The sequence below is a fragment of the Anolis sagrei genome, chromosome 5, assembly GCF_037176765.1.
Source record: "Anolis sagrei isolate rAnoSag1 chromosome 5, rAnoSag1.mat, whole genome shotgun sequence".
Lineage (NCBI taxonomy): Eukaryota > Metazoa > Chordata > Lepidosauria > Squamata > Dactyloidae > Anolis > Anolis sagrei.
Window position 1 is genome coordinate 75,648,580 of NC_090025.1, and position 26,636 is coordinate 75,675,215.

The 26,636-nt window shown below is 40.5% G+C and overlaps 1 protein-coding gene across 3 annotated transcripts in view; it reads left to right on the top strand.

Annotated features, from left to right (window-relative positions):
* Positions 1–414: 414 nt before the first annotated feature.
* Positions 415–26,636, top strand: part of FRYL (FRY like transcription coactivator) — a 178,028-nt gene continuing 151,806 nt past the window's right edge. For 2 of the 3 annotated variants that reach the window (XM_067468777.1, XM_067468779.1), the window contains exons 1-2: positions 415–678; positions 14,768–14,948. The gene's annotated coding sequence lies outside the window, so the exon portion shown is untranslated. The remainder of the gene's footprint in view (positions 679–14,767; positions 14,949–26,636) is intronic. The other variant, XM_067468778.1, reaches the window with a different exon arrangement.

Sequence of the window (26,636 nt, forward strand, 5' to 3'; positions counted from 1 at the left end):
AAATCCCCGTTAGCAAGGAATTCAGAGGAGCAGTGTAGTAGTCTTTTTGCGACAATCCTCAATGGTTAAGGCACGATTTAAAGGGCCAGGCGCCTCTCTCCTTTGTAAACCCACGCTCCCCAGCTGGGCAGTCCCGCCCAGTCTACTCAGCCTTCCAGAGGACAGCCTTGCTGGGGCTGAGGAGTGACTTCCATCTTGACTACTCACTGGGAGAGGAAGCGACACGCGAGGGCCAATCAGAGCAGAGCCTTGACTAGTGCGATGCAGCGATTGGAGGAGGCGTTTGAGCATCGTTCCAAGGGCGGGCCTTCAACTCTGCGAAAGCCAGTCAAAACTAAGCAGGCGGGCGGAGAAAAAGGAGTGGCGTCTATGTGGACGAATGGGCGTCCGGGATGGTTGTTCCTGTTTGAGAGAGACATGCCAATGGGGAAGGGGACGAGGCGGGAAGAAGAAGAAGAAGGCGCTGGGGTGCCGAGTTAGCTGGATAGAGAAAGAGTCAGCGAGGCGCCGGCAGGGAGTGGAGTCGCGCGTCGAGGAAGGAAAAGTCCTTAAAGGGGCCGCGGAGCAAGCGGCTGCCGGCATGAAGGGCTTCTAGGGCGGCGGAGGAATCCCATCCACCAAGGAGGAGGGAGAGAGAAAGAGAAGGAGGAAGAGCAGCGCCAGCCGCAGGGACAGGAGGTCAGTCAGCCTTGCATACTGAAGCGCCATTCACACACACAGAGAGAGAGAGAACGCGTGAGGGGAGCCTGAAAAACTTGCGCCTCAGTCCCAACGGAAATGTAACGCTGAGGGAGAGCGGGAGGGAGGGGGGCACGCGCGCGACTGAGTGAGTAAAGCTCGAGCGCCCGCGCGCTGCTTCCCCCCCCCCCCCGCCTTCCCTTTCCTGCGCGCGCATTCTACCCTAACCGCTTTTGTTTATAGCCGGAGGGGAAGCTCGAGCGCGAGCGAGCGAACGAGGGAGGGCGCGCGCGCTCGGGCATCGCGTTCGAAGAGCCTCGCTCTGCCTCCTCCTCCCCCCTCCCTTCCCCCTCCCACTGTTGCCCATAGCAACCGAAGGAGGCGTCCCCTTCCTCCTCTCGCCTCTCCCGCCCTTTTCTCCCTCTCTTTCCATGCCCTCATTGGACTCTTGCCCTGTTCTTTGAAGTAGCCTGAGGACATCATGACGCTTGTTGCGCCTCAGTGGCCAGTGCTGCCTCCCCATGAGACCGTTAAACAAGCAAACCTCCTTTGGTGCCCGCCCACAGGCACGTAGGAACCCGTTTCTTCGGCCCCTTCCACACAGCTGTATAAAATCCCCACATTGAACTGGGCTATAGGGCAGTGTGGGTAACATAAGGCCCTTCCACACAGCCCTATATCCCAGAATATCAAGGCAGAACATCCCACATTATCTGAGTGTTGACTCAGGGCCCTTCCACACAGCCCTATATCCCAGAATATCAAGGCAGATGATCCCACATTATCTGAGTGTTGACTCAGGGCCCTTCCACACAGCCCTATATCCCAGAATATCAAGGCAGATGATCCCTCATCATGTGAGTGTGGACTCAGGGCCTTCCACACAGCCCTATATCCCAGAATATCAAGGCGGAAAATGCCACATTATCTGAGCGTGGACTCAGGGCCCTTCCACATAGCCCTATATCAAGACAGAAAATCCCAAAGTATCTGAGCGTGGACTCAGGGCCCTTCCACACAGCCCTATATCAAGACAGAAAATCCCAAAGTATCTGAGCGTGGCCTCAGGGCCCTTCCACACAGCCCTATATCAAGACAGAAAATCCCAAAGTATCTGAGCGTAGACTCAGGGCCCTTCCACACAGCCCTATATCTCAGAATATAAAGCCCTATATACCAGAATATCAAGTCCTATATCCCAGAATATCAAGGCATCTGCCTTGATATTCTGGGATATAGGGCTGTCTGGAAGGGCCTCAGTCCACACCAAGATAATGTGGGATTTTCTGCCTTGATATTCTCAAGGGCCCTTCCACACAACCCTATATCCCGGAATATCAAGGCAGAAAATCCCACATTATCTGAGTGTGCACTCAGGACCCTTCCACACAACTCTATATCCCAGAATATCAAGGCAAAAAACCCCACATTATCTGAGCGTGGACTCAGGGCACTTCCACACAAAACTATATCCCGGAATATCAAGGCAGAAAACCCCACATTATCTGACCGTGGGCTCAGGGTCCCGCCACACAGCCCTATATCCTGGAATATCAAGGCAGAAAATGCCACATTATCTGAGTGTGTACTCAGGGGCCTTCCACACAGCCCTATATCCCAGAATATCAAGGCAGAAAATCCCACATTATTTGAGTGTTGACTCAGGGTCCTGCCACACAGCCCTATATCCCAGAATATCAAGGAAGAAAATCCCACATTATCTGAGAGTGCACTCAGGGCCCTGCCACACAGCCCTATATCCCAGAAGATCATGGCAGAAAATCCCACATTATCTGAGCATGAACTCAGGGCCCTTCCACACAGCCCTATATCACAGAATATCAAGGCATTAAACCCCACATTATCTGAGCGTGGACTCAGCGTCCTTCCACACAGCCCTATATTACAGAATATCAAGGCAGAAAATCTCACAATATCTGCTTTGAACTGCGTAATCTGAGTTCACATTCAGATAATGTGGAATTTTCTGCTTTTATATTCTGGGATATAGGGCTGTGTGGAAGGGCCCCCAGTTCAAAGCAGATATTCTGCCTTGACCTTCCTGGTTATATGGCTGTGTGGAAGGGCCCACACACTGTGGTCCCTTTCTGTGAACACTTGCTTGTGGGGCCCTCCCTGCCATGAGGGTCTATGGCAGGAGTCCTCAAACCTTTTAAGCAGAGGGCCTGGTCACAGTCCCTCAAATTGTTGGTGAGCCGGATTATAATTGGGGGAAAAACGAATGAATTCCTGTGCACACTGCAAACAACACTTTAAAACAATACAATAATTAAAATGAAGAATTTTAACAAATATAAACTTACTCGTATTTCAGTGGGGGAAGTGTGTGCCTACTTTTGGCTGATGAGATAGGATTGTTGTTGTGTGCTTTCAAGTCATTTCAGACTTAGGTTGACCCTGAGTGAGGGCCGGGTAAATCACCTTGGAGGGCCGTATCTGGCCCGCAGGCCCTAGTTTGAGGACCCCTGGCCTAGGACATAATGACCTCTTGGGCTTCTCTTATGCCCCTTCCAAACAACTGCATAACGTCCACATTGAACTGGGTTATTTGGCAGTGTGGACTCCAATAACCCAGTTCAATGCAGATATTGTGGATTATCTGCCTTGAGATTCGGTGTTACATGTCTGCGTGGGTTTGGCCCAGCCTAAAGAGCGAGCCACCTCAAAAAGCAGCCAGCGAGCGGGCTGTGGTACATGCAAGGCAATCCTGAGGGAGCCGTTTGTTGGCAGTTGGGCACCCTTCTCAACCCCCCTCCGCACTTTCCACATCAGGGGCGAGAACAAGGCCTCTCTCTGTTGATCCCCCGAAGAGGACAATGGGCCTTTATGAGGCCAGCCAGGACTTGCTGTCTTGTTCTGCTACCAAAAGTATTCCAAACTTGTGTGGGAGGGAAGACACATAACTCGAAGGAAAAGTGCCTCAGGATCTGCCGTGGATCCCACTTCGTCCTGCTCTACCAGTGTCCCTCTCTGTTTGTGGATTTGACAATTTGATTAAAGAGATTCCCTCTATGGGCCCTTCTCCGTAGCCATATAACCCAGAATACCTATGTAGGAAATCCCACAATATCTGCTTTGAACAATGTGGATGCAGGTAACCCAGTTCAAAGCAGATATTGTGGGATTTCCTGCCTTGATATTCTGGGTTATATATCTTTGTGGAAGGGCCCTCTGAGTCTCTAGGTCAGAGCTTCAAAAAAATTCATGTTGTTGACACACATCAGTTTGCGACATAGTATTTCAGTTTTACAGGCAATCTGAAGACACAAATGTGCCTGGTTAAAACAACTCCCTTATATGTGATACATCAATTGTAATAACAAAATTTATGGAGGACAACACTTCCCATGTAAACCTTTCATTTATGTTTTAATAAAATACGATTTGTTGAAGGCTGGATTCATGGCTGGAATCACTGGGTTGTTGTAGTTTTTTGGGTTATATGGTCAGACTTCACAACCTCTGAGGATACTTGCCATAGATGCAGGCGAAACATCAGGAGAGAATGCTTCTAGAACATAGTCATATAGCTCAAAAAAACATACAACAACCCATATGATTTAGTGCTTATTTCACATAGCCTCAGGAATGTCTCATTACACTCATCTGCGGGCCCTTCCACATAGCCCTATATCCCAGAATATCAAGGCAGAAAATCCCACAATGCCTGCTTTGAACTGAATTATCTGAGTCCACACTCAGATAATATGGGGGTTTCTGCCTTGATACTCTGGGGTGTAGGGCTTTGTGGAAGGGCCTTGACACACCTATGCACTGCAGCAGACACACTCATGTGTTGAGAGGTGCAGTTTGGAAAACTCTGCTCCAGCCGCTCCCACGCAACTCTGGTTGAAATTATTATTGTCATGTTTAGATATATTTCGCTTTTTCTCTCCGTATGTATACTCAAAGCAACTCACAACTAAAAGGATTGTAATATAACTTAAAATATACAATATATAAATATTAAAACGATATTAATCATCATTAAAAGCATATAAAATTGCAGCAGCTCCTGATAATCTTAAAAACCCTTAAAAGTGTGCCTGAATAAAAAAAGGTTTTAGCCTGCCATCAGATGGACAACAGGGAGGGGGCTATTCTGGCTTCCTTGAGCAGAAGTTCCAGAGTTAAGGGGTAGCCACCGAGAAGGAAGGCCCATTCTCTCATTCCCACCAACTGAGCTTGAGATAAAGGTGAGACCAAGAGAAGGGCCTCTCCCGAAGATCTCAGGGCCTGAGCAAGTTTGTACAAGGGGATGCGGTCGGCCAAATAGCTTCGACCTAAATTGTGTAGGGCAGTGGTTCTCAACCTGTGGGTCCCCAGATGTTTTCGCCTTCAGCTCCCAGAAATCCTAAGAGCTGGTAAACTGGCTGGGATTTCTGTGATTTCTGGGAGTAGTAGGCCAAAACACCTGGGGACCCATAGGTTGAGAACCACCGGTCTAGGGCTTTAAAGGTCATAACCAACAGTTTGAATTGTGCCCGATAACAGACTTGTAGGCAGTGAAGCTACTTCCAACAGTGGGGTAGTCCGCTTCTTGTAACCAGCCATCAGCAAGTAACCTGGCTGCAGCTCTTTGGACCGGATGATGTTTCCGAGCACTCTTCAGAGGCAGCCCCACATAGAGCATGTTAATCCAGATGCGATATAACTAAGGCATGTACCACCATAGCCAGATCTGGCTTTTCAAGGAATGAGCACACACAGGAGGGGTGGGGGTGCATCTAGACTGTCAAATTAATGCAGTTTGAGATGACTTGAACTGCCATGTCTCAATGCTGTGGGATCCTGGGAGTTGTAGTTTTGTGAAATCTTTAGCCTTTTCTGCCTAATAGTGTTGGTGTCCCACTGAACTCTATATCCCAGGATTGCATAGCATTGAGCAATTAAAATGCTACCAAGCTGCATTATTTCTACAATGTTGATCTATCCCCAGAGTATCTCACATATATATTAATCATTTAAAAAAATATATACACACATATTTGAGGGTTCAACTATTCTTTGGAAAGGGGCCACTTTACTAGTAATTTGTGACACTGTTTGTATGAAAATGGCATTACTATTAATGGATTATGAATCTGAAGAATTTGATTTTTCGCCCTCCACATTGACACTTGTGAACTCAGACTGAATCTCCTGGTACAAAATACTCTTTGCAGAAACCAGTGTGATTCTATGGCCAGCTTGACCATAAACGGAAAGACCTAGAAATTCCTAGAGAGGTTCTCTCAGGTTAAAAAAAGATGAATGAATTTATTTCACGGTGGTCCTGTTCCCCAAACCCCATCGAATGTGGAGGGCTAACTGTGTATTTGTAGAGAGCTAGTGTAGTGTGGTTGGTTGAGTATTGGGCTACAACTCTGGTGGCAATGGTTCTAATCTCCACTTTTGGCCATGAAACATACAGGGTGGTGTTAGGAAAGTAACATCTGAACTAATCTTGCCAAGCAGACTTGAAGGCCCACAACAACATGTATTCCAGACATGTGGAGTACAAAAATAAAACCTTGTAGAAAATAAATGGTCCTTGATTGTGGTTGGCAGGGTACGAGCAAGGTGGTGTTTATTTAATGAATACTTAACAAATCTCATGAAATCAAACCCTTTATCTTGGAATCTGTTACCAATGATGGCTATGATACTGCTATATAGTATCTACTAAGGTGGCTTGATACTTCTTGTCTCAGCAGAACTTTCGATGTATACAAATGGAATTACATTCTGTTGTTTATTACTGATGTTGTTTGCTGTTGGGAATGTTGAAGTATCCTTTGTTCATAAAATCAGAAAGTTGGAAGGGACCTCATGGGTCATTTAGTTTAACTCTACTCAGTCCAGTCTCTTCAGTGAAAACATTCCCAGCAGGTAGCCGTCCAGCCTCTTTTTGAAGACGTCCAGAGTGTTGGAATGACAACCTTCATCAAGCCTTCTCTAGAAATCTGTTTGTCTATGATCTTGTTGCTTATTGTTTCCTGTATGCATGTTCTGGTGTGCAGCTTCCTTTACTCTATGTTTCTGAGATGTTTTGAAAGGGCCTGCAGATGCGTGTGCTTTCTCCCTCCTTTTGACTATGTGATCTGTTGATAGCTGTCTTGTTACAATAGAAATATACTGGCCAGCTGGCACAAGGAACAATTTCAAAGATATTTGAAACTGAACTAATAAGTTTTTTGTACCTCTGTATGCTGAAAATAGATTTAACCTGCGGTGGTGCAGTGGGTTAAACCGCTAAGCTGTAGAACATGCTGACCAGAAGTTCAACGGTTCTAATCTGTGGGATGGTATGAGCTCCTCTTGCTAGCCCCAGCTTCTGCCGACCTAGCAGTTCGAAAATATGCAAATGTGAATAGATCAATAGGTATCACTTTGGCAGGAATGTAACATGCTCCATGCAGTCATGGCAGTCACATAACCTAGGAGGTGTCTACGAACAGTGCTGGCTCTTCGACTTAGAAATGGAGATGAACACCACCACCCAGAGTTGGACATGACTAGACTTAATGTAAAGGGCAAACCTTTACGCTGAACACATGAAAGTTGTGAGTAAACCAAATACGTTATTTCCATCAAGGTCTACTTCATTTTTGTCTCTTTGAGTGCATGATATGAAACAAGTGATTGTATGAGAGAGTATCTTTTTGGGTGGCGCAGCAGGTTAAACTGCTGAGCTGCTGAACTTGCTGACCAAAAGGTTGGCAGTTTGAATCCGGGGAGTGGAGTGAGCTCCTGCTGTCAGCTCCAGCTTCTGCCAAACTAATAGTTCGAAAACATACAAATCAATAGGTACCACTCCGGTGGGAAGGTAATGTGCTCCATGCAGTCATGTTGGTCACATGACCTAGGAGGTGTCTATGGATAATACTGGCTCTTCGGCTTAGAAATTGAGATGAAACCCCCCCCCCCCCGGAGTCGGACACAACTTGACGTAATGTCAGGGGAAACCTTTACATTTTTACCTTTTTGGGCACTGAAAAAAAACACTTCTAAAGCTCTACTATTTTTATGCACTGGTAAATCTCTGTTTTCCTGACAAATTGGAGATTGCTGGTTATTCAGTCAGTCTAACTACTAAAACCAGAACTGAAGTTAGAAAAGTAAGTGTTTTCCCGAGACTATTGATTACTTTCTCTCCATCATAACTCTTGGGAGGGTGTATCCTCAGAAACATAGATGACAAATCTGAGATTCGAAGCTTTAAATACCTAGAAGCACCACTCTGAGGTTATATAAGTATATATTTATTCTCTCCCACCCCCATAATTACAAGTCTGGCATATTTGTGGTGAGGAGCAGATGTCCCTTCTTTCTTGCCCTCCCATTTTGCAGGTTAAAGATGTCCTAAACTATTATGTTAAACTTTGTTTTTACTCCATTTCCTGGTATTTCCAGTGCACTGATTTTAAGAAAGAGTGAATTCTTTTCTGACACACTGGAAATTGATTTGACTATTCAAACAAGAGTTTGTTAACAAATAACAACACATTAGTTCAGTGTGGACTACGTACTAAAAGCAATGGCTGGATGGGATAGAAATAACATTTCCATTTTACCTAGAAACTCAGAGATGTTAAGTGTAACCAAAAACTGTAAAGTAGTTACAATAAGATGGGAATTTTCATTCTTGTAGATGTTTGTTTCTACAAATATGTTACCATGTTGCAGTGTGCCTCCTCCTTTGGTAACTTTAATAAGTTTTGTGCAAGTTTTAGATGCCTTACAGGGGGGTTACAGAGCAAATACTAGAAGGTTGTTGACATTCTTAACCTTTGCTTCTGCCTCCACTTTTGGGTGCAGAATACAAGAAGAAAAGAAAACTTTGAAGATTAATACTAGAGACATGCCTATAAAATGGCACTTTGGGCACATCTGAAATGACCACTTGAAATTGACGTGGCAGAGAAAAAAGCAATTTCACTGTGTGAATGTTTATTTGTGAAATCCTGGAATTTGTCTGAGGCCTGGATAGTGCTTATATGCAATCCTGGCATTGAACTGGTTCCAGTATCTGTAGTAGCCATGAACATGAAAGAAACTTATGATTTCTTGCCAGTTGATACATTCAGAGCTTTAGAAACTAGGCCTGTAGCGAAAAAATCTAATGGATGCATTGGGATATTATGCTTGTCAACATCTTGATTCCCCCCCCCCCCCCCCCGGAAATAAAGTCATGTCTGGGACACACTCATCAGACAATAAAATCTGAACTACTTTTAATCTTATTTCTCACAGTTTTTCACTATTTATTTTCCATTTGTCCATAGCACATATGCAGAAAGATGCACAGACTGTGCACTCAAACACATGCTTATGGGAGGGGGAGGGAAGGAAGAAAGAGGGAGGGAGAGAGAGAACAAATACATTTGGTTTTAGCATTTTGCTATGAAGGCAGTGGAGCAAAGCTACCATCTGTGAGATTATGACTGAATGCCTTGTAAGTTAAACCTGCCCCCACCTTACAATATTGCGATATTGCGTCATTCCATAGCCATTGTGACTTCTAAGAAAGCAGGCAGTGCAGTGTGGAGAGATCCGGATCTCATCACAGCTTAATTAAAGGCAGCCTCCTACCACTTTTAATGCAGTACAAGTTACGGAAATCCTAACACTAAATCTGTAGATGACCTGATTCTGTGTCAGGGATTCGTACACAAAGAGTCATATAAAATAATCAGGATGGTGGTGGGGGCGGGGTTAGGAAATGCATAGATAAACCATGCAAAATCCTCTTCTAAATGGAAAATTTTAAAAACTTGTATTGACTTGCTTCTGAACTGTTCTCTAGCGTCAAGGGAATTCTGATATATTTCAAGGAATAAAAAGTGCTTCATCCACAGGAGTGTTTGTAGAATGAAAGCAAGCTGTGCTTATATGGGACTGAACCTGAAGTAACTGGATAGATAGCTGAAGTAAGGCTTATGGAGTATCTCAGCATACGTATAGATTCATATGGTGAAAATGGCCTTTCGGGAAATGTTATGGATAATTTATTTCCTCATATTTATGTCCCCCGAATTGTGATTTGAGACAACCAGAAGCCAATAATTTTTTGTCTCAACAAAATAACAGTCAATATGACATGTAGTCATTTTATGATTTTAGCACTTTTTGCAGGTAGCTTCAGTACATTACATGGCAACAAATCAACCTGGGCATTTATTCATAGGTAGGTATAGCAAAAATGTTTTCCTTCAGAAATGGAAGACATAGAAACTGCAATTGGTGAAAAAAATTAAGCCACAGATATAACATAATCCATGCTTAAAGATGAAGACCAATACCTTCTCATGTTGTGACCATCTCAAGCGAGAGTGTACAACATTCCAGAATACTGAATACAAAACACATCCTACTGAAGTGTGCCATCTATTAAGAACATATCCATCTTATCTGGATTTAGCTTCAGTTTCTTATTTTTTATCTTCACTTATCCTTGATTTCCATTACAATATATTACACTGTCATACCTGAAACTAATAGGAAAGTAGAGCTGTCTGTGTTGTGGTTAGAGCTTGGAATATAGGTGAATTAATTAGATAAGGTTAAATGTTAGAAATTGCAATATTAAGTCATTATCAACATCATCTATATAAATAAAAATGTACTGTTTGTTTGTGGGATTAACAGAACTCAAAAACCACTGGGTGAATTGTGGCCAAATTTGGACACGACTCCAACCAAAGCAATTTAGATCCTTCACGCAATAATAATAATAATAATAATAATAACAACAACAATTAACCGGAAAGAACTTACCCCCCACAAAGCTAAATGCCTACACAGAGCATGCGGTAAAATAACCCCCCCCCCCCCCGCCCCTTGCTCCTGCATGAGGGAAAAAAACACAACAGCTGAGAGAGAGAGGCGGAACAAGAGAGGGAGGGAAAGGTGGCCGGTCTATCCCTCTGGCTACCCTCGCCTCTCTCTTCCCAAAGGATTCAGAAAGATAGAGGGAGGGAAGGAGGGACAGAGAGAGAGAGAGAGAGAGGACACCCTCTTCCAGATCTCTTTCCTTTCCTTTCCTTCTTGCCTCTTGACAGCATGGAGCTTCCTCTGCTGGGCTGCTGGGAACTCACATCAATGCTATGAAATCATGGGAGTTGTTGTTTTACAAGATCTCTGTCAAAGAGTTCTAGTGTCTCACAAAATTAAAATCTCAGAATTCCATAACTTTGAACCATGTCAGTTAAAGCGGTATCCAACTACATTAATTCTACAGTGTAGATGTATCCTTGGATAGATACACCTACTTTCTTGATCCCTCCCCCTCTTGGCTGGTCGTCCCTCTTGGCTGGTCGTCCAACAAAATAATGCATCTCTCATCCTGTTGCAAAGAGGCAGTAGTTAGAGTTAGACCACTGCTGAAAAAAAGCCCTCCCTGGACCTCCTGGACCTTAATAACTACAGACCAGTGCCTTAACTTTCCTTTTTTGGCAAGGTGATTAAGAAGTCAGTTGCTTTCCAACTCCAATCAGTCTTGGATGACACACGCTTCCTTGACCCATTTCAAACCAGCTTAAGAGCAGAATACAGAGTGGAGACTGCTATGGATGCTTTAGTGGATGATCTCAGTCTGACAAATGGATGTGTCCTACTGGTGCTTCTAGATCTCTCAGTGGCTTTTGATACCATTGACCGTGACTTCTGGCATGCCTGGAGGGGCTGGGAATCAGAGGTGATGTGTTGCAGTGGTTCCAGTCATACCTCTTGAGCAGGTTCTAGATGGTCGTGCTTGGGGTTAGCTGTTCCTCAAAAAGGGATCTGTATATGGCATCCCACAAGGTGCCATTCTATTCCCAGTGCTTTTAAACATTTAGGTGAAAACACTGGGAGAGATCATCCAGAGGCACGAGGCAGGGTGGGGTGCAGTCAGTACACTTATGACACCCAAATATATTTCTCCATGCCTTCAAAAACAGCTTTAGCTAAGGATACATGTCTCCTCTGAATGAATGGAGGAGGTAATGAGCTGGATTAAGAAAGACAAATTGAAACTGAATCCAGATAAGACAGTGGTGCTTGCCTGCGGATGGAGGTGTGTCAACTGTTCTGGATGGGGTTACACTCTCCCTGAAAGATTGTGTTTTGCAGCTTGGGAGTGCTTGACCAGTCTCTCCAAATGTCATCCTAGGTAAATGTGATAGTCAGGAGTGCTCACTACCAGTTTTGGCTGAACAGCTGTGCCTCCCCCTAGAATTGGAGGACCTAAAGATATGCATGCTCAAGGTTGAACTTCTGCAGTGTGTTTTACATTGGGCTACCTCTGTACTATGTTCAGAAAATCCCAATTAGTTGAAAACATGGCAGTCAGATTCGTTATAGGAACAGCTAGGAGTGAGCATATTACACTTAAACTAAAATAACTTCACTGATTCTCAATTATTTTCCAGTGTTGGTTTTAACCTTTAACCTACATGGTTTGGTTCAAGGTTACCTACAGGATCACCTTCTTCTGTACAATCTGCCCTGAACACTGAGGTCCTTTGTGAAGCGGCTACTCCAGCCTGCCAGAACCCAACTTGAGACTGTCACCTTTTTATTGGCTGCCTCAAGACTGTGGAATATAAGACACATCTGAAGACGTATCTCTCCCAGCAGGCCCAAGACCCCTTTCCCCTGCCCCACTGTGGAAGAAAATGAATATCTCTGATCAGTTCTAGCCTGGTAACCACATACCCTGAAATGTTTTGGGAAATAAGGCTGTAAAGAAATATGCATTCTGGATGTGTGAAAATCCATTTTTTTCCAGGAAGAATGTATTTGCATAAAACATTATTTTTAGGTAGCCAAAATTGTGTTTCCCTTTCACATTAAAATATCAGCAATTCTGCACCAAAAAAAGCATATGGCTATGTGGGAACAGTAGAGTTTTGGGGTGTGTGCAATTTATTTAATTTTTGTGGCTTCCAGGTTTGAGTAGCTCATTTTATTCATGCTATCTATTTGCAATCTCTGTAATGTAATATTTATTGAACGTACTAGCAAATTTCCCCCCTCTTTTTAGTCAGTCATAGTCACCTGCCACATCCCATGAGTTCCGGTCTTGGGACATGAATATGTTGGATGAAGGAAACCTTGTGATAAGGAACCACTTTGTTGTCTGTTCTAAAAGGTGTTTTTTGAAAGGAAGAAAAAACCCGAGTGTGTGCGTTCCTTGATGTGACTTACCAGAAGATTTGGTATTGGGGCAGAAATAGCAGGGAAAGAATATGGTTAAAATACCCATATCATTCACAAAAAAGAGCATGTTGGCATGTTTCAGCAAACTTTTTATTCAAAACCAACACCATTCACATGTGAAGTGAAGCATCTGCATCAAGGAAGCCCTGCTTGAGTACCATAAAACATGTGGAGCCCATTGAAGGCTTCTTCTAGAATTCATCCAGGATTGATTTTTCCCCATTCACCAGTCTCAGGTTTTGTTATGAATTCCACTTAGGTGGTTTCACCTATGTCTTTGCTTTTCCCCATGCTGGAGATAACTGGTGAGACAGATGTACATGCTTTTTTACTTGCTTTTTCCCCCTAGTCACATATGCATTGCTAAGTAAGGGATCCAGAACGCAGCTGTATGTTTATATTGCCATTTATAGACACCCACATGTAACTAAACTTGGATTGGCTAGAGCAGGATCTCCGTGTTTCCCATCCCAAGCTTTATTGCATTATTCACTGTAAATAAAAAATGTTTGTGTTTCTTCAACCTTTGTCCATCTTTCCCCAATGCCAACTTTCTTTGGGGGTCTTTATGAGGCTACTAAAGCTTCAATTCTGCATAAAATGATGATGCAAACTTGAAACATTAAGTAGGGATCTTTTGGCAGGTTCCAAAAAATTGTGCTAATAATTATCCTTCAAAATGTTCAAATCTAGTTCAGAGTTATTCTCATTGGAGGAGTGCTTCATAATTCTTTTTGGGTGTTTTCGTTGTTTTGTATGTAATCTTAAGTGATTACATCAAACATTACAAAGCTGTATGTATTACTAAAGTTTCACAGATGTCTGTTTTTACTCTTGCCTGCCCTGTGTGATTTGAAAACAGATTCTTATCATGTTCTTCTGGAAAGCTCTGATCAGGAAGTTGAGGCAATTGTGCATAAAATGTGGAAGATGATTAAGAAGGAGTGGGCTTCCCATGTTTGACTGTTTCTCCATTGTTTACTGCTAAAAGGAAATCAGTAAATTTTTGTATTAGAACACTGATAAAACCCATTTGAGTACAGCTCTGTTTACATCGCAGATCTTTTATCCTATGATAATTAACAATATTCTGGTTTTGTTTTTTAAAACTAAGCCCTGCTCTTGCATGTTGAGACTTGAATTGTTGTAAACAGTTAGACGTTGTTGGAGCAGCCTTCAGGGTGAAATTAATAAGCTCTAAACACTAAAATACTTGCTGTAGCTCCTAGTAGGGAAGAGGAATGATGGTGGGGAGGAGTGGCATCCTGCAGCTTAAGCAAGCCAAAACAAGTATGTAACTGACATGAGTCTGAGGCACACTCTGTTGTGATTTTACAATAAGTTATTAAGTAAGCATGGTTGACTTTTAAAATGTTGTTATTTCTTGTTTGTAATAAGATGATGACTTTTTTTTCTGAGCATGCCGCTTACTGCATTTACAACCATTCCCTGAGTGGGGATTTTGAGCTGGAATACATGAAAATCTTGATAGCTACTTCCATTATTGAAATACCCTATTTTACTGTAATGTCTACATTGAAACTTAGAAGTCAACCATCTGTTAAGTAAATAATATTTTGCTGTGAATTAATATCTTGAATGAAATTTACCTGAAAATGGACTGAAGAGGAAGTCTCAGTATCTCAGTGGAAGTTTGCTGTGGCTCATACTGCATTGAGTGAATGGAAAGAAATCATTGCTAGGTAGAATTAAGCTAAAGTGGGAAAGTGGCATATGAAATGTGAGGTATTTGTCTACATATGTCAGACCTACTGACTAGTCAAAGTTAATAGAGGGTCCTATTTAGGTTAGATTGCAGGATGTAAATAAGTGTAACACACACAAACATATACACACGCTAATTATTGTTTTTCTCATTTTCTAGCTTTTTACACATCAATCCCTTAAACCTGTGCCAGTCGAGCAAGTGGACAAGATTTCTTTTTCATCTTTATACCTAATCCTGCATACTGAAAGCACAAGCTTGGCTTCTAGGACAGGGAAAATGTCATGATGGGTCCATCCCAGGTGGTTTCCATTGTATGATTCCAGATTGCTTTATACTGGTAAGATTTTACACAGTCTTTTATATGTTAGTGTATTCATTTCTGGGTTATTTATTTATTTACTTACTATATTTCTATACCGCCATTCTCAGCCCGAGGGTGACTCATGGTGGTTTACAGAACGGCACAATTTGATGCCCACAACAATACAAAGATAGTTAAAACATTTTAAAAATTAACATTGTTTTTTTCTCTAAATACTTAATTCTTCTTCTCAGAATGAGACTGGTATAGATATAATCATATGCTTCTAAATTCCTGTTTGTATTGAAGTAATTTTTGTAAAGTAATGCTTTTACTTTAATAATCCTTAATGTTATCAAATGTCTAAAAATGACTTGTGCCATTGTATGGCTATAAACAATGGATTCATTTTTAAAACATTTCTGATGACTTGCTTTTGAAAACTGAACTCGACTGCCCACCAGTTTTGTTTTGTTTTTAATTTATTTAGAGCCTTTATATCCCACCATCCACCCAAAAAGACCCCCAAAAGAATTTACAAATTGTTATTTTCACAGTTCTCTGTCCTCAGGCTTGCAATAAATGTGACAACATGCAAGGAACAGGGAATGGCTGTAGGGGATTAAATCTAGCAGATGCGGTTGCTCTTCTGTCCCTTGGAGGCTATGGCAGAGACATTGGAATAGAGGGAGGATCTCTCACCAGCCATAGGGACCAAAGCACAACAGAGCTGTACATGTTGTTTTCCACTTTCTCGGACCTCAGAGCAGTGGCAGTTGGAACAGTTCAGGTCAGGGTTGATTTGCTGTCCCTTAACAAGTATTTTTAAAACTTTGGCCAAAGCAGAAATAGTTTCCTCCTGAGATACTGCCTTTGAAAGAAATGAGAGGATTTCATGCCAACTGGGTTGGTAGTTGGAACTGGAACATAGATCTACATGAATATTGATCGATAGGGGCACACATAAATGTTTGGAACTGTTGTTTGAGTATCTAGAGGAGAGAGTATTTAGTAGTTTGATCATTAATGCGCTAAGAAAACCTATTTTCTATAATTATTGATCATAATTGCTCCCAGAGTGTTCATTATGATGTATGAATTCTTCAAATGTGCATAGAAGCTTCACTGTGTCTCCTCTTTCAATGGAAGTTAGTTTTTTTCTTTGTAAGGCCTGGCTGTTAGGATATGGTTTAATGTTTGAACAAAATCAGTCTCTTGATCTAACCTGCCTCAAAGCCTTGTTGCATTTGTTCATTGCGCCTTGAAAGGAGGTTAGGATATAACCAAAATAGTCTGTATACTTTTCATGTGCAGATGTCGCCTGAATACTTTTCACAAACCACCTTAAAGTCTTTTCTCTTCAAGGTGTTTGTTCTATAGTTGGCATGTAATTTAAATTAGTTGAGTTAAAAACATACTTAACAAAATACCTGGTACTCAGAATAATGATTTTAGCTCATAATAACACATTATCTGAAGTATTGACCCGTCGTGTAAGATTCCTGAGCTTGAAAAGTCTGGTTCAGTATTGATATTAAAGAAGTGGGCATGTCTGGTCCCCTACACTGCTATATTTAACTCCATAAACTAGACTTGGGAAATGTGAAACGAATATTATCAATGGATCAAAGCAATTCCCTTTTTGAGAAATTTTACCTGTCCATTCCCATCTAATTGTAATCCTGGTTACTTAAGAAGTAAGATTTCAAAATGTTCTATATTTATTTTAATGTTCTCCATTTCTCTGAATGAGTTTGTGAAAAAAGGGAAACATATAAAAGTTACTTGATAAAAAATAGTTTTTTGACAGCAATATACAATGACTTGCCAGGCATATAAGGGTATTTGATGATGCCTTTGAAATGATGGTGTAATTGTGCCACATTCCGTTCTTTGGCTTAAAAAAATATTGAGTTCTTGTGTTCACTTGTTTTTATTTTTGCTTCCATTAAAATGAAGAACTAAATAACTGGCTCACAGGGCTGCTTAGTTGCTAACCAGATTGGCAGGCCAAAAGGTTACTGAACAAGTAGGCCAAAGGGAGTTAGAATGTGTCTCCCTATAGTTTTGGTCCATTCTTATTTTATTCCAGCTATATTCCTGCTTCTTAAGAAATTGGTTTAGTAAAGGTAAAGGTAAAGGTTTTCCCCTGACATTAAGTCCAGTCATATCCGACTCTGGGGTGTGGTGCTCATCTCCATTTCTAAGCCAAAGAGCCAGTGTTGTCTGTAGACAGATTAGAACCTGCAACTTTTCAGTCAACAAGCTTAGCAGCTCAATGGTTTAACACACTGCGCCACCGGGGGCTCCTTAAGAAATTGCTTTAGTGGAGATTTATTATTTAGTTACAAGATTTCTACTCCACCTTTCTCCACTCAGGAGGGTACTCAAGGCGGCTTATACATAGGCAACTATTTGATGCCATAAAACAATATACAATTAAAATAAACATTTAAATAGAATTATAAAATATATTAAAACAATTAAAAACATTTAAGATAATATCTTCAGAATTAATGTGGCTGAATTTGAAGGAAATGTTGGGTTTCCACAATCCATGCTTCCTTCTTTGAATCCCCCTTTAGTCTAAAGTAATTTGCTTCCAGTTATTCCCTCATAGATGAAGAGTAGCAGGCCATGACAATGTAGGTTAACCTTCATACCACCAGGACCGAGGTTTTCCCTGTTTCCCAATCCTGTGTAATAACTATTAAAATACAGGAAAGTTTAGAATAAGTACAAATACTAAGAGTTAAGTGTTGATTAACTACATTGTTATTAGTTGAGTTGCAGCTGATATTCAGATGCATATGAATAAAAAAGTATCTGGTGCCAGTCCTCTTATAGATATTCATCATTTCTGTGTATGATAATGTTTATTTATATCCCGCCTCCTCTCCCTAGGGGACTCGGGCGGCTTACAACATAAATAATGCAATAAACAGGTATGAGAGAAGGGTGAATATATACTTTAGAGCAGTGGTTCTCAACCTTCCTAATGCCGCGACCCCTTAGTACAGGTTCCCACGTTGTGGTGACCCCCAACCATAACGTTATTTTCATTGCTACTTCTTTAATTTTGCTACTGTTGTGAATCGTAATATAAATATCTGATATGCAAGATGTATTTTCATTCACTGGGCCAAATTTGGCACAAATACCCGAAACGCCCAAATTTGAATACTGGTGGGGTTGGAGGGGATTGATTTTGTCATTTGGGAATGTTGGAATTGCTGGGATTTATAGTTCACTTAAAATCAAAGAGCCTTTTGAACTCCATCAATGATGGAATTGAATCAAATTTGGCACACAGAATTCCCATGGCCAAGAGAAATACTGGGAGAGTCTGGTGGACACTGACCTTGAGTTTTTGGAGTTGTAGTTCACCTATATCTATAGACTCAAACAGTGATGGATCTGGATCAAACTTGGCACAGATAATCAATATGCCCAAATGTGAACACTGGTAGAGTTTGGAGAAAACAGACTTTGCCATTTGAGAGTTGGAGTTGCTGGGATTCATAGTTCACCCACAATGAAATAGCATTCTGAACCCCACCAATGATAGAATTGGACCAAACTTCCCATGCAGAACACCCATGACAAAGAGAAAATACTATGTTTTCTGATGGTCTTTGGTGACCCCTCTGACACCCCCTCGCGACCCCCACAGGAGTCCCGACTCCCAGGTTGAGAACCACTGCTTTAGAGGATAACAATCCCTTTCCCACATCTTTGTAAGTTACTTTTATATGTGCCTGATTATCAGAAGATCTTTTAAAATTTTATTGTAAAGGGTTTTTTTTAAAGATAATCAAATCACTTGACACAGTGCATCTCTGTTAAAGCTTCTGAGAGATAATGGGGCTTTTAAAGCTTTTAACTGTCGTGCTGCAATCTAAACTTGCTCTTTTTACTGTTGACTTCAGGGTGCTTTGGTTTCTGTATGCTTGTCTTCACTTTGGAAAAGAGAACATTTAGCTTCTTTATTTCCTGGCGAAAGCATCAGAATGCATAACAGAGTAGAGAACTTTCCTTAATAGGAAGGAATAGAAGGAGATGAAAATTGGAAGTTACCCTATGACGGCTTGATCTGAGAAGGACAAATCCAACCACTGTTTACTTGGGAGAAATAGAGGAGCTAAAAACAAAGCTCTCTTCAAATTATAAGGCTGAACATCTATCTTTCAAAACGTTACTTGGTTGATTTTTTTTCATTTCTTTAGCTCTTCTCTGTTGGATTGGGTAACCATTACTTTCAGATTTATTTTTCTTCTTCTGAAAGTTGGTAATGGCTGATAATTATATCTTTACTCATGCTGTTTTTATAGTCCTGCACAACAGATGTCTAAAGCCTGCAGAGTTTTGTTGCAAATTTTAGAAATATGAGTTAATTCTCCTCAGTTCTTTGAGCAAGTAAAAGGTGGGAATGGTATAATTAACTTAATTTCTTGCTTATTGTTGGGAGCAGAAATGGCAAAAGAACTTTTATTTGACTGGGAACTATCTCAGTGAGAAAGCTTAATTTTTAAAGTATTAGTTAACATTAAAATACCAAGCAATCATTGCAATGTTTCCCAGGTAGACACTTTGCTTTTTTCTTTTTTGAATGTAGCACACTTTCAGCCTATACATTCTTGAAACAACTAGTCTTGCGAGGTGCAAAAGGACTACTTTTATAAAGATGTTTATATTCAGTGAAATTGTCAGTGCTTTTACTGATAAGGTCCCAAGTCCGCTTGAATGTTGAACTATGACTCTGGAAACCAGGGTTCAAATCCATGCTTTGGTATGGAAACCCAGTGGATTGCCTTGAACAAGTCACACACTTTCAGCCTCAGAGAAAGACAAAGACAAACTACAAATCTTACAAAACACCCTGGAGACCACCTTAGGGTTACCATAAGTCAGAAATTATTTGAAAGGCACACAACAACAGACGAGAAGGAGAAGCAAGTTTGCTGCTCCAGTTTACTCATTATACCATTTTCCATAGGGGAGGAGAAGGGAAAAGTCACAGGGAACATGTGGGTAGGAGATCTTAGTTGGTTAAATTGTTCCTTGTACTCAGTAGCTCAAGGTATAGATCTGACAGTACAAAACCTTCCTGAGATGCTCAGTGCACTCTACCTATGAAATCCAGTGTGGCCTCACACAAGACAGGGGCCTTCCCAGTTCTCAAAGGAGATACAGGTAGTCCCCAAGTTACAAATATCCAACTCATAGTTGCAAACAAGGCTAAGACAAAAGATAGTGAGATAAATCTTCCCCAAGGAAGGGAAATGCACTCCTGAAAGAGTTAACATGTGGGAAAGGTGTCTCCACTGACACCTTATCACTAATCATTGTTTACACAAAAGCCTTTTTTTATATCCAGTGATCACAGGAACAGAAAGTAAGGTGAGATCTTCTGGGGCACAGACAGAAAAACAAACAGAACAGGGGTGTTAACCCTTACCTATGCCATCCAAAGCTTGTGTGTGCGCGCATGCGTATGGCTGGAGTTACACTTAAAAATGTACCTGTTCCAACTTCACATACAACTCAGCTTGAGAACAAACCTACAGAACCTATCTTGTTTGTAACTTGGGGACTACTTGTACTTTGTTGTTGCCAGTGTTGCAAAATACTGCATCTAATTTACTTTCAGATTTGGCTGGTCCAGACCATAATTTAAATCAAATGCATTTTAAAGCATTGAAATATGATTGATTAAGCTTTCTAATGCATAAAATGTTTCACAGTGTTACTCTAATAAGCAAGATTCCATTTTTTCCATTAAAATATTAATGCAAAAATGCTAATTTAAACCAAAAAATAGTTTTAAACTTCCCAAAATTGGGGTCTGGGGCTTTGTTAAATGCCCCCCCCCCAACTCTGCTGCTTTTGTTTCCACTCATCTCAGAGGCTTGACAGGATTTGCCCTAATCTTTCCTCTGCATTAACCCTCCCTCTGGACCACCTTAAGCAAACATGCTAAACATGATTCAAATTTGTGACTAAAGACCATGACATTTCTTAGCTGTGTGATTTTTCATCTTTGCTTGATGAAGGTAGTGGCATTTGAAATATAGTGTGATATATTTTATCCCTTTTTTGGTTGGGCTTAGAGAGGTATCACAACTTTAGGTATTTTTTATTTTATTTGATGGTGAAAATGACTTCTCCTGCACCTCATTTAAACAAGGTGGTGGATCCTTCTTGTATTCCTGAAGTGCCATCTGGTGGCCAAAGAAAAATGGAAATACCTTTTTTAAATTGATGGTAGTTATGATTTTAAAGCAGCGTTACAGAAAGTCTAGTCCTCAGGCCAGGTGCAGATGCAAGCCTTTTTCTTAAGCTTATGAGCCCACCCACCAATTTGCCCTATGTGATTCGAAAACAGATGGGCAAAGATAATCCGAAATTAATTCAAAATACTGGAACAGCTGTGACGCTTGAAACAATCCCAGTCTCTAGTCTGAGAAGTAAAAACCAAAATTAGATTTTGGTCATTTCTGAGGCTGATTTTCTGTAGAAATTCCCAAAATTGGACTGTCCCAAGTAGGCTTGGGTCAGTGGAAGTCCTAAGGTGGTGTTTGGTGCAAAGAGAATTGATGCCAGGCAATTGCGTTTTATTTTCTGGCTTGTTAGTAGTGAAGAGTGAATAGAAAAAGGCGATTCTGTCACTGTTGCAAGAAAAAAGGGATAGATGGCTGGCCAACGGCTCTCTTTGAAATTAGATGCAATTGCTTGACTCTAACCTTGTTTGTTATCCCAGCAGCTGCATGAATTTAGGTGGTAGTTGACAAAGCAATTGAGAGCTGCTTTAAGCTGTTTGTTGGGTAGGAAAAATAAGAATTTCTCCCTTTTGGAGAAAGTGGAAATTATTCAGGAAAATTCTGCACATGGGGGGATGGGGATCAGATTTGAAAGGGGCTGAGAAGGCAAATTAAATTGGGATAGAGTAAATTTGAGAACATACAGTTTGTTAATGCATAGAACCAGTTGAAGGGGAATTTGGTTGGAAAAGCTAACTAATTTATCATCTTTGAGATATCTGCTGGACTTCAATATTGATTCCAAAGCTGATGCATTTGGGTAGCTTAGTATTCAGTGTGGGATGTTACAATGTTGGTACTTTCCCAAAATAGTATGGGCTCAACAATCTTAACTGAGTACGAAGATGGTGATCTCAACATGGAGCATTGTTGTTCAATTCTCTTGTCATAATCAGGACATTGCCACTCTTAGAATATAGAAATTTATATTCTGACTGTTGTAATGATTTCTTTCTCTTAGCCTTTTGTACTGCTACTCCTAAGCTGCTTTGAGTGTTGCAGTATACTTACCAGTAGATGTCAGTCTAGGAAGCATGATATATAGAAAATTTCCTATAAATATGTCATTTAGAATTCAAAACACTGACTGCCCTTCTTTCAGTTCTACCTCCATCTAAGAGAATTCAGGCAGGCTTTTGAAGGTGTTTAAGATCTAGACAGGGGGTGCTGTGGTTTTATATGTTTTGATGGATTTTAACTACTTATTTTAGTGCAGATTGTGTTTAATTCTGTTTTAATTTTTCTATATTTGTATATTTTACAATCAGTATTAGTACTTTTATGTCAAGTCACTTTGCGTCACCTTTGGGGAGATAAAGCGGGGTATAAATAAATGTAATAATAATAATAATAATAGTAATAATATTACAACATCCTAGTTTTGTTCTACAGCTAGGATCATGTTTTATGTTATCATATAGTATGTTTTTACTTCTTTCTTTTACTCATGGCCTTTGGGTTCTATAAAAAACTCTGCATAGTAAGAAACAAAACTGTGGGAATGTTAATAATTGTTACTATTTTACTTTCTTTCAAGCCTGTACTTGATGTACGTCAACATAAATATATACAGGGTGCAGCAGCATAACTTCCTTTTTTAAAAAACTTAATAAAATCCATTGTATGAATCAGATTTTTTTTAATAAGGTAGGTGCATACCTAAAGTTTTGTTTTACATAGTTTTGAAGATCAAATTAGGTAAGTGACGTCCCCCATTCTCAATACACCGAGTAAACAGATTTCTGGCATTTGTCATGACTCTTGCCAGCATAGAAGACCAACATCCAGGCAATTTCTTCCTGGATGTTGGTCTTCAAATCTTGTAGGGTCCTTGGACGGTTTGCATAAACACAGGATTTCAAAAAGCCCCATAGAAAAAAATCACAAGGGGCCAAATCTGGAGAGCGGGCTGGCCACTCCAAATCCCCCCTAATTGAGTGAGGTGCTCTGGGAAGTGTTCCCTCAAAACAGCCATCGGTTCTCTTGAAGTGTGTGCAGTTGCGCAGTCTTGTTGGAACCAAATGTCCCCTAAGTCCAACCTATCTAGCCGTGGGAAAAAAAAATCCTGTAACATGTTTACATACCGGTCCGAATTCACTGTCACTGTGACTTCATTTTCCTCAAAGAACCAGGGACCAATAATACCAGCTGAGGAAATTGCACACCACACTGTGATTTTAGGTAAATGCAAAGGCCTTTGATGCAATTCTCAAGGATTGTTGTCAGCCCAGTAGCACATGTTTTGTTTGTTGATAGATCCACACAAATGAAAATGGGCTTCATCACTAAAAAAATAGCATCCTCAGGAACGACTTTGAGAAGAACCTCATATACGTTCCTCCGAGAATTGAAGTCACGTCCAGAAAGTTCCTGCACAATCGCCATCTTGAAAGGATGGAAATGGAGATCATCATAAAGAATTCTCCTCACAGAAAAATCGGAAAGTTCAAGGGCAGACGCATGTTTGTGCACAGAACGCCGTGGTGATTGCAACATTGAAGCTCTTACTGCCAATGACCATGAAGTTCAGATTTTAGATCCAGTCTCAAGATGGAGATTGTGGACTGAATTAATTCATCATTGCTAAGTGCTCCATGTGTGGTGTAGTGGTTTTGAATGTTGGACTATGACTTTAGTGACCATGGTTTGACGCCCCATTCAGCTATGGAAACCCACTGGGCAAGTCACACTCTCTCAGCCTTAGAGGAAGGCAAAGGCAATCCTTTCAGGAACAAATATTGTCAAGAAACCCCTCTGATGGGGTTGCCATAAGTCAAAAAAGTATTCAAGGTACACTAGAGCATGGTGCAGATTACACTGAGGGTTTTGATCAAAGAAGAAATGTCTGACTTCTGTATTGTCGAAGGCTTTCATGGCCGAAATCACTGGGTTGTTGTAGGTTTTTTCGGGCTATATGGCCATGTTCTAGAAGCATTCTCTCCTGACGTTTCGCCTGCATCTATGGCAAGCATCCTCGGAGGTATGCTTGCCATAGAGGTATGCTTGCCATAGATGCAGGTGAAACATCAGGAGAGAATGCCTCTAGAACATGGCCATATAGCCCAAAAAAAATACAACAACTGTCTGACTTCTGTTTCTTTAAAACATAAAATTCCAGCTGTTATCTCAATGCATCTCCATCCATGGACAACACATGTCAGATAGTCGTAAGTTAAAAATAATTTAAAAATCATAGTGTAGTTGGCATGGAGGATAAATATTAATCATTTAGGAATAAGGAATGTGTGAAGAAACATTTAGCAATTTTCATATTTGATTATAATATATTTTACCTTGGGAGATAATTACAGGTCATTTAACACATTTTCAAGATATTTTGCCATATTCTGCTTTTTCCAATGGTGCAAGATTTGCAGTGCTGTATGACATTGCATTTTCTCCTTAATTCCTGAATGGAAAATTTGCTGTATCCTTAGTGCACTGTGGGTTTTTTTTTATAAAGAAAGTGTAATCAGCACAATGCTGACAGATCGAACTACAGATAAGGAACATTGCTTTTTCAGCAAAAAGATACATTTTGTCAGGTGAAGTTCAGCTGAGATTGTAGCATTTCAGTACCATTTATAGAGCTCTTCTGTAGCAGATGGTCTGCTGTAATCTGTAATTATAATCACCAGCGTAATATCTCTCTCCTTTTTCTGCATCCAAAAAAAAAAAGGGGGGGGGGGAGGCAGGCTAGAATTACAAGGAATGGTTTATATGCTCGAAGTAAAATGATGCCAGTCTTTATGGAAAATACAAACTTCAGATATGATTGTACATCTTGAAAAATGCTAGAAGTGAATTGGCCTGGTGCCATTTTGAAATTATGAGCATTTAATGAAAAAATAGATGTTATGTCATGTTAAATTTAAAATAAAATATTTGTTTAAAAATGATTTGAGCCATAGCCTTGAGTTAAATTTGTTCACCACTAAATTTCAACCGCTTTAATATATTTAAAACATGTACATAGAAAATAGTTGAAACAAATCAAACTTTTTTTAAAAAAAACTGAGTATGCTTAGAAAGATCCTGGAGGCAGATCCAAAAAGAACAAAATAATATTTTGCAGATGCATCCAATTTTAAAGCACTTTTTCATACAATAATGTATTTGTTGAAATGAGTATATTCTAAAGAAGTTAGCTCTAATACTCTTTGTCAGTTGATAGCTATCAATATTTTAGACTTAGGGCTTCATGGCCATCTGGCAGTTGAACCCTGTCTCTGGCCTTTTTCCCCAGTTTGATCAGGGCCCCTCCTCCATATCAATGCATGAAGTACTGCTCAAAGGCGTCTTGTTAATCTATGCATTGCTAATCAGCAGTGCCTTGTTCAAATGTTTATATGTAAAGGAATAAAGGGTTAAAAAAATCTGGCAAATTGCCATGTTTAGAAATCATTTAAAAATTTCAACAGAAAGGAAGAAACAATGAAAATGAACAAAATCTGGCTAGCAGTGTTTAAAAAACTCTCTAAAATCAGGACAGTAAATATAAAACAACACTCAGAAAACAGGGGAATTCCAGACAAGAAACAATCCGGGCCAGCTAACACCTCCCAACAAAGGATCCCCCAGGCAGGAAGCAGCCAGGCTTTTTTTTTTTTTTTTAATTGTTAAAACTGTTTATTTTGATTATGGTACATAACAGAAAAGCAAACCATGGCAAATTAGATATAATCAGGTACCAATATTTTTGACGTGTACATGCCTATCTACCTTATTCAATCAATCAGTTAATTTTGACGTTATGTACAAATTATTATCATTTACATATCTTAATACACATAAACTTGCTATTTCTGGCTGTTTTCCACTGCTTTCAGTCAGAGCTTAATATTAATTTTTTTCATAACATACAGGAAATCAGCACATGGCATTTTACACACATGCCCCAGACCTTACACTCAACCCAAAATCCCTATCCTGAACGAACTAAACCCACATCCCCACACCCGTGCACCCTTCACCATGACTTCCCGCACCGAAACACTATGAAGCCTTTAAGCCTATTTATCTATCCTTATTCATGGTAAACCTAAATTCCTAATGGAGCACCTCTATGTTACTGACTCTCTATTCAGATATGCTAAGGCCAACTTCCATTTTTCTAGAAAGTCCTCATTACTCTTATTCCTCCTGTTATAAGTTAGTCTGGCCATTAGCATATATTCTCGCATTCTTTCCCTCCAATCCTTTTTGGTTAGACCTTTTTCCCCTTTCCAATCTTTGGCTATGGTCAATCTTGCCGCTGCAAAGCTATATTGATATATTTCTTGATCCTTTTGATTATTATTTTCTCTCTGTAGACCTAGCAGACACAGTCCTGGGCTTTTTTTAATCTTGTTATGTAACATTTTATTTGTCTCCTTAATTACCTTATCCCAAAATTCCTGTATGA